Here is a 6,291-nt window from a genome sequence, read left to right on the forward strand (position 1 = left end):
TTCTTTTAAAGGAAAAATGCCTCAGGCCGTTTCCACCATTTATTTGCTCTGGACTCTCCAGGCAGGGGCCCCCGTGTGGGCCTGGGCTCAGTGCTCTCAGCTTCCCCTCCCAGGGCCACCGGGCTCCTCTTGTCAGGGCCCTGGTGCTTCTCTAGGGTTTTCCAGCGTTGGGAAGGGTGGGGTGGCAGCCAGTGGGTCACGGGCCATGAAGCAGGTGGGAGAGGCAGCTGGCTGGTCCCCGGCAGGACGACAGTGAGCCTTCCGTTAGCTGCTCCTCTTGGTACGGATGCAGTGGCCACAGACCCAGAGGTGGGTTTGCTGTGCTGGAGGCTGGGCCTGCAGAGTGGCCACCGCGTAGAACGTGGGAGAAGGACAGGGAGGAGGGGCAGCTGGGCCCCTCACTTCTCGCCCCAGAGAAGGCTCCATCCCACACCCCAGAGGTGGCACCCTTTCCTGGCCTCTCTGGCTCCAGATGACCACCCGGTCTCCTCCTTCTAGACCCTCCCCTCAGCCCTGTACTCCTGCCCCGCTGCTGCCAACAGGTCCGAACTTGTCCCCCAGAATCAGAAAGCCATTTCATTGCAGTGTAATTGGCATGCAGTGGGTGGCATCCACGTAACTGTCCTGACCCAGGAGTCCCGTGGGACCCCACGCCCCTTGCCCATCCCACTCCCTGGCCAGCCCCAGCAGCCACTCGCTGCTCTCCCTACTGTCGTCACATTTGCGAGAAAGCGGACCTAAGTGGGACTGAAGCAGGGAAGGAGGCGAGGTGTGAACATGGGGCTGTGGTTTCAGAGGCAGCAGCAGAGCCGGGAGCCAGCACGTGACAGGGAGCCGTGCCCCAGCCGCCTGTGCCCACAGCCGCTGTCTCCCAGGTGCTGGACACCTAGGCCGGGAGGGCTCTGAGCTGCTAGATACGCAAGAGGCCGCGCAGGAATGCGGGCAGCGGGCTGGGGGGGGGGGCGCGGGTGACCGAGGCGTGTTGCTAAGCTACAGGCACAATGGACATTCCAGGCACTAGGCAACGAGGCAGGAGCTGTTTCCCAGGGAGGGGTAGGGACCCGAGGCCGGGCCACCCCCATCCCCCAGCTCTGCTGTCCCCCCACACACACCTGAAGGTGCCCCAGCTGCCTGGCCCCTCGGGTTAGAGTGCAGCCTCTTCCCAGTGCCTGCCCCACGCTGGCCCTGCTCCCCACACCCTCCTCACTAGCTGGGCTCCTGCAGCTTGGGATGACCCAGACCTCCCTGCCTGCCACCTCCTCCTGGCCTCTGCCTCCTCTGATCGAGCTTCCTGGCTGGGCCCCCCAATTCCAGATGCAGGGACTTTAGGGGGTCCTGGGCAGATCTTAGAGGTTTTGGTGGGACCCCAGTCCTCTGCCATCGGCTTTTCGTCCCCAGCCGTCAGGCCTGGCACCCCCCCACCTCGAGTCTGGCCAGGGCTGGCTCTGCTCGCAGCCACGTCTGGCAGGGTCCTGGGCCCCCAGCGGCTCTCCCCAGTGTTCAGCCCGGCCTCTGTCTGTCTGGGACAGCCGAGGGCTTTTGTTTTGCTCCCTTCAGCCTCCACTTCCTCCCTCCGCCGAGAGACTGCTAAGGAGCTCAGGGCCCAAGTGCCACCAGCTGGCGGGGAGGGGCGGAGGGGAGCGGCTCAGCAGGCTAGGGAGGGAGGTCCACGTGTCCACGTGGCTGGCCTCCCACCCCACAGCCCTTACTGAACTCCTAGGTCAGGCCACCAGGCCTTTGCCCACGCAACTCCCCCATCCCCCATCCAGCACCTTCTGCCCCTTGGGGCCCCTCCACCCGGGCTCCCCCATCTCCTCTCACAGCCTGGAGAGACCGACCCAGGTCGCCAACCCCTCACCCCACCACACTCCCGTGAGCGTGCGTGCATATCCGCGTACACACACACACGCACAGGCCAGGCGTCACGGGATCCCGGGAGAAGCTGGTTTCGGTGGCAGAGTGCAAGGAGCATTGCCTCAAGCCTCCACCCATGACCAAGCCCCCCAGGCCAGGGGCCTAGCTGCTTGCCCCTCTCTCGGGGTTGCCTCCTAATACCTCAGGCTCTTTCACCTTCCTGCAGCCCCCACCCCGGAAGCCTGCTTGCCTGCTTGTCCGGGGGACAACTAGATACAGACCCCCCCACTAAGTGGAGCCCCCCACAGAGGGCTGCGCCAGGCCTAGCATGGCATTTGGGGTGGGGTCTGCACTTGGGGAACGGGTGCTGTCCCTCATTGGGAGCTGAGCCGGGAGGGGCCTGCTCCTGCCCCTCCCCCACCCCATCCACTTTCTTAGGAGAAGGCCAGGCCTGGCCTAGGCTGAGCTGGGGCCCCTTGGGGTCTCTTTTAGGCTGAGAGCTGGGGACAAAGAGGCAGCTGCCAGCGGGGTGGGGGGGGGTGGCACGGCCTTTGTGCGCATCCGGCCCCTCCTGGTGACCTCACTGCCGGCCAGAGAAGGGCCCTTTCTTCCCAAAGGCAGCCGTTGGGAATCCGCCTGGGGACAAAGCTGCTGCCAGGCGGGGAACAAGCGAGTGGACGGCCCCCCTCGTGGCATAAATTAGGGGGCCTGAGGTGGAGGAGGGGAGGGCAGCTGCAGCTGGCGCCCAGGGCAGAGCACACCCGTTCGTGTGTGCAAATGCACCGACGGACAACCCACTCCCACACGGGTGCACACGGGGCTGCCCCTCCCATGGTGGGGCGTGCTGGCCTGGGGACGCAGAGAGCCTCTGCTGGAGGAAGGAGTGAGGATGTCTGCAGGGCGGGGACTCTGTCGCCAGGGGGAGTTGGGACACAAGGTTGCAGGGCTGGGGCTGAGCCTGCACGTGGACCTCCAGAGCTGGCTGACTGGGTGTCTGAGGTCCAGCAGGTTCCCAGGCCCTGGGGTCCCGTGGCAGGCCCCTCGGCCTTCCAGCTCAGCAGGTGAGGTCAGGAAAACGTTTGGTTTTAGCTGAGTGGTGTCTTGTGACACCCACCCCCTGTGGGGCCAAGGGCTTCCTGTCCCCAGGGCTCCTGCTCCTCCATAAAGTATCCTCACAGCCTTGTTGGCCCTCAGCCCTCCCTGCCCAGAGCACCGCTCTGCCCCAGAGATGACTCCTGCGTGAGACCTGGGTGGGGAGCATCCAGGGTGGCCAGCTGCAGCAGGGCCATGTGGACGTCGCAGGGCTCAGCCAGCACGGGTCACCCAGACTGTCCCTCCGGCGCACCAGGTCTCCTCTGGCAACTTGCTTTGCCTCCCTGGGCATTGGAAACACTTGTCCCGTTCCCCACAGCTCCAGGCCAGGCAGGCTTCCTGCCGGTGGAGGCAGTGGGCACAGAGCTGGCCCTTGATGGTCAGCTTGGGTTCTGGAGGCAGGCACAAGGTGCTGTCAGGCCCAGGGGGGTCTCCCTCAAAGAATGGAGGCCCTCCCCACCTGCCCTGCCTGCCATGAGCAGAGTCTGGCCCTGGTGTCCTGGCCATGCTGGTGACACGCTGAGAAGCTGTCTGAGCTGGTGAAGGCACCGGCCCTCCTGTGGGTCCTGTCCCGTGAGGGGATGCATGGGCGGCTCTGGGCTCTGTCCTCAGTGCTCCCAGCTGCCCCCTCCCACACTGGGGGGCCTTAACCTGAGGCCTGTGGTGCAAGATCAGAGAACTTCGCAGCTTGCTGTCACCGCAGCAGCACGAAGAGCCCTGACGTTTCTGGGGGGGCTCCAAAGGTCTTTAGCAACCCCTGAGACCACAGCCCACCAGGAGACGGGGAGGGGACTTGTGTGGCTGGGCACCTACTGGGTGCTGGGCATTTCTGCGCCCCATCTCTCCCCTCTAAGGAACAGGAGACTGAATAACCACAGGCTGGGCCCAGCATCCATGGGTGGGCGGCAGCCAGGAGGAGGCCAAGGCTACTAGGGCACGGAGCCCCACCCCCACCCCAGGCCTGAAAGCCCTGCACCCTCTCCAGGAGCAGTGAGCCAGCGCGCCCGCGGGGTGGGGGGGGGGCGCTAAGTAGGCCAGCGCTTTGTGCGCGTTGCCATGGCGCTGCCGCGTGCCGCCTCCTGGGCCATTCCCAGGACACCTCCAGCCGCTGCCAGGGCTCCCTCTCAGGCCCGGCCCGCCCGTGCCCACTCAGGGGCTGCTCCCAGTCCCCGAGCGCCCCCCCCAGGCCCCCGGCCCACCCACCGTCTGCTGGGGGCCCATGCCAGAATGTCTCTGCCCCACCTTGCCACACACACAGCACACAGGTGCACGCGCACACAGCGCCCACAGAGTGGAGCACCCATGCACGCGCACGTACACAAAGTGTGCCGTGCACGCACGCGCACAGCCACGCGAGGCGCGAGGCGGAGATGCAGCGGCCACTGCATTGGAGTCCCCAAGAGCTTTACGTCCACCCCCAAGGCGAAGTGGGAGGCAAGATGTCAGTGCAGGGCTTCAGCTCCAAGACCCACCTGGGCTCCCAGGGCCGCTAAGCCCAGAGCTGGGCTTCAGAGGTCTTGGCAAGGGGCCCGCCTCCCCTCATGTGCTTGCTGATGGTGGGGAGGAGAGGAGAGGGCTCTGCTGGCCTAGGACTTAGAGGACACACTGGTCTAAAGGGAGGACGTGAGTGGCACTGAGTTCAGATGAAGTCCGTCTCCGGGAGGCATTGGGACCCACTGGGCTCCTTCCAACATGATGGCTTCTGCCACCCCCAGGGCTCCACTCGGGCCACACGGGACTCTCAGCAGCCCCCTTCTCAGACAGTGGCCCAGAGACACACTGATGGGTAGCTGCCCTGGCCAAGGCCTGGGGCTGTCTCTGGGGCCAGTGGAGCACAGAGAGGCCCTAGGGCCCTGGACAGCCCGACCTGACTCCCGTTGTCAGCTGATGTCAAAGGGTGGAGTCTGGGCATCAGGGGAGGGAACCGGGGTCCCTGAACCTCTGCAGGACCCCACTGAGGCAGGGCAGGGGGGTTGCTGCTGAGAGGCCCCAGGAAGCTTCCTTGGGCAGGTACATGGTGGGGAGTGGCGGGGGGGGGGCTTCATGGAAGGGCAGGTGGATGGGCTGGAGCCAGGGCGCTGGGGCAAGGCAGGAGTCCTTGGATGTCAGGGGAGGAGGCAGGAAGAGGGCCTTCCTTGCTCCTGGGGCTGAATTGATGGCAAGAAGTCTTCCTTTGTGTTGAGGTCACTGCCACGGTGAGGCCAGGAGTTAAGGTCCCCCACCGACCAGCTGTACCCTGGGTCACCTCCAGGCTCCAGGGGAGCAAATGAGGCTGCTGGAGTTGGTGCCATCACTCTCCAGGCCCTCCCTGCAGCTGCTGTGGGCAGCACGAAGTCAGCCTCCGGAGGCCTGCCTTGCTTGGTGACAGGTGACCTTTGCCTCGTTCACCATCACCTGTGCTGTCCTGCTTGCTGCTGACCCCACAGTGCAGTGTGGGGGCCCTGTCAGCCTGGAGACAGCCCTGGGAGGCCTGCTGGGAGAAACTGAGGCCCGGAGAAGAACAGGATGACAGGGCTCCTTGAGCCCCCCAAAACACCAGGGGGAGGCCCAGGGAGGGTGAGGACCAGCCTTCGGTTCCCACAGCAGCCCTTCCTGACCCTGAGGGTCCAGACCCCAGCCCAGGCACACCTATGCCCTCCTTCCTTCTTTTCAGCTTTCCTTGACTTTCTCCACCCTCCTGCCCTAGAGCCCAAAACACAGGACCTGTAGTGGGGCCTGAGGAGAGAGGAACGGGTGGAGATTAGCCAGCTCCAGGGGGCGACTGTCCAAGGCCAGAGCATCACAGAGCCCTGAGGGCGGGGGGTCAGGAAGGTCGAGCTGGAGTTACCCAGGATGGGGGACCAGCCTGTGTTAAGTGGACAGACAGGCAGCGTGGCTCCCCTGCCTGCCAGGCGGTGGGGGCTCCACCCTGATGGTGTGGGGCCACATGGGGCCTGAGGCAGTCCTGCCAGACCCCAGCTTTGAGGGGAGGGTCAGAAGCTGTGAGAACCACAGGGCTCCTCACAGACCTTCCCCCCATGGTGCATGGTCGCGGGGTGACGGGTCACGGAGCCCCCACGGGCAACCAGTTGGGGGTAGAAGCCGCGGCCAGGCAGCGCCGCGGCCACCTGTCCACCAGCACGAGGGCAGGGGCGCTCCGCGGGGACCCAGGCGCGACAGCTGAGAGGCCGGACTGCTGCTCGCTTTCTGTGGCTCCCTCCACCCTGGGAGGCCCTGGGTCCCGGAGGCTGGGTCGCGGGCGCCGCCTGGCGGCTGTTATTACAACCACAATGAACGACCCGCTCGTGAGACCTCCAAGGTCAAGGGAGCCGTGTGCCAAGCAGGTGTGGGCGCAGCACGGGCCTG

The sequence above is a fragment of the Ailuropoda melanoleuca genome, chromosome 14, assembly GCF_002007445.2.
Source record: "Ailuropoda melanoleuca isolate Jingjing chromosome 14, ASM200744v2, whole genome shotgun sequence".
In the NCBI taxonomy this organism is placed as follows: Eukaryota; Metazoa; Chordata; class Mammalia; order Carnivora; family Ursidae; genus Ailuropoda; species Ailuropoda melanoleuca.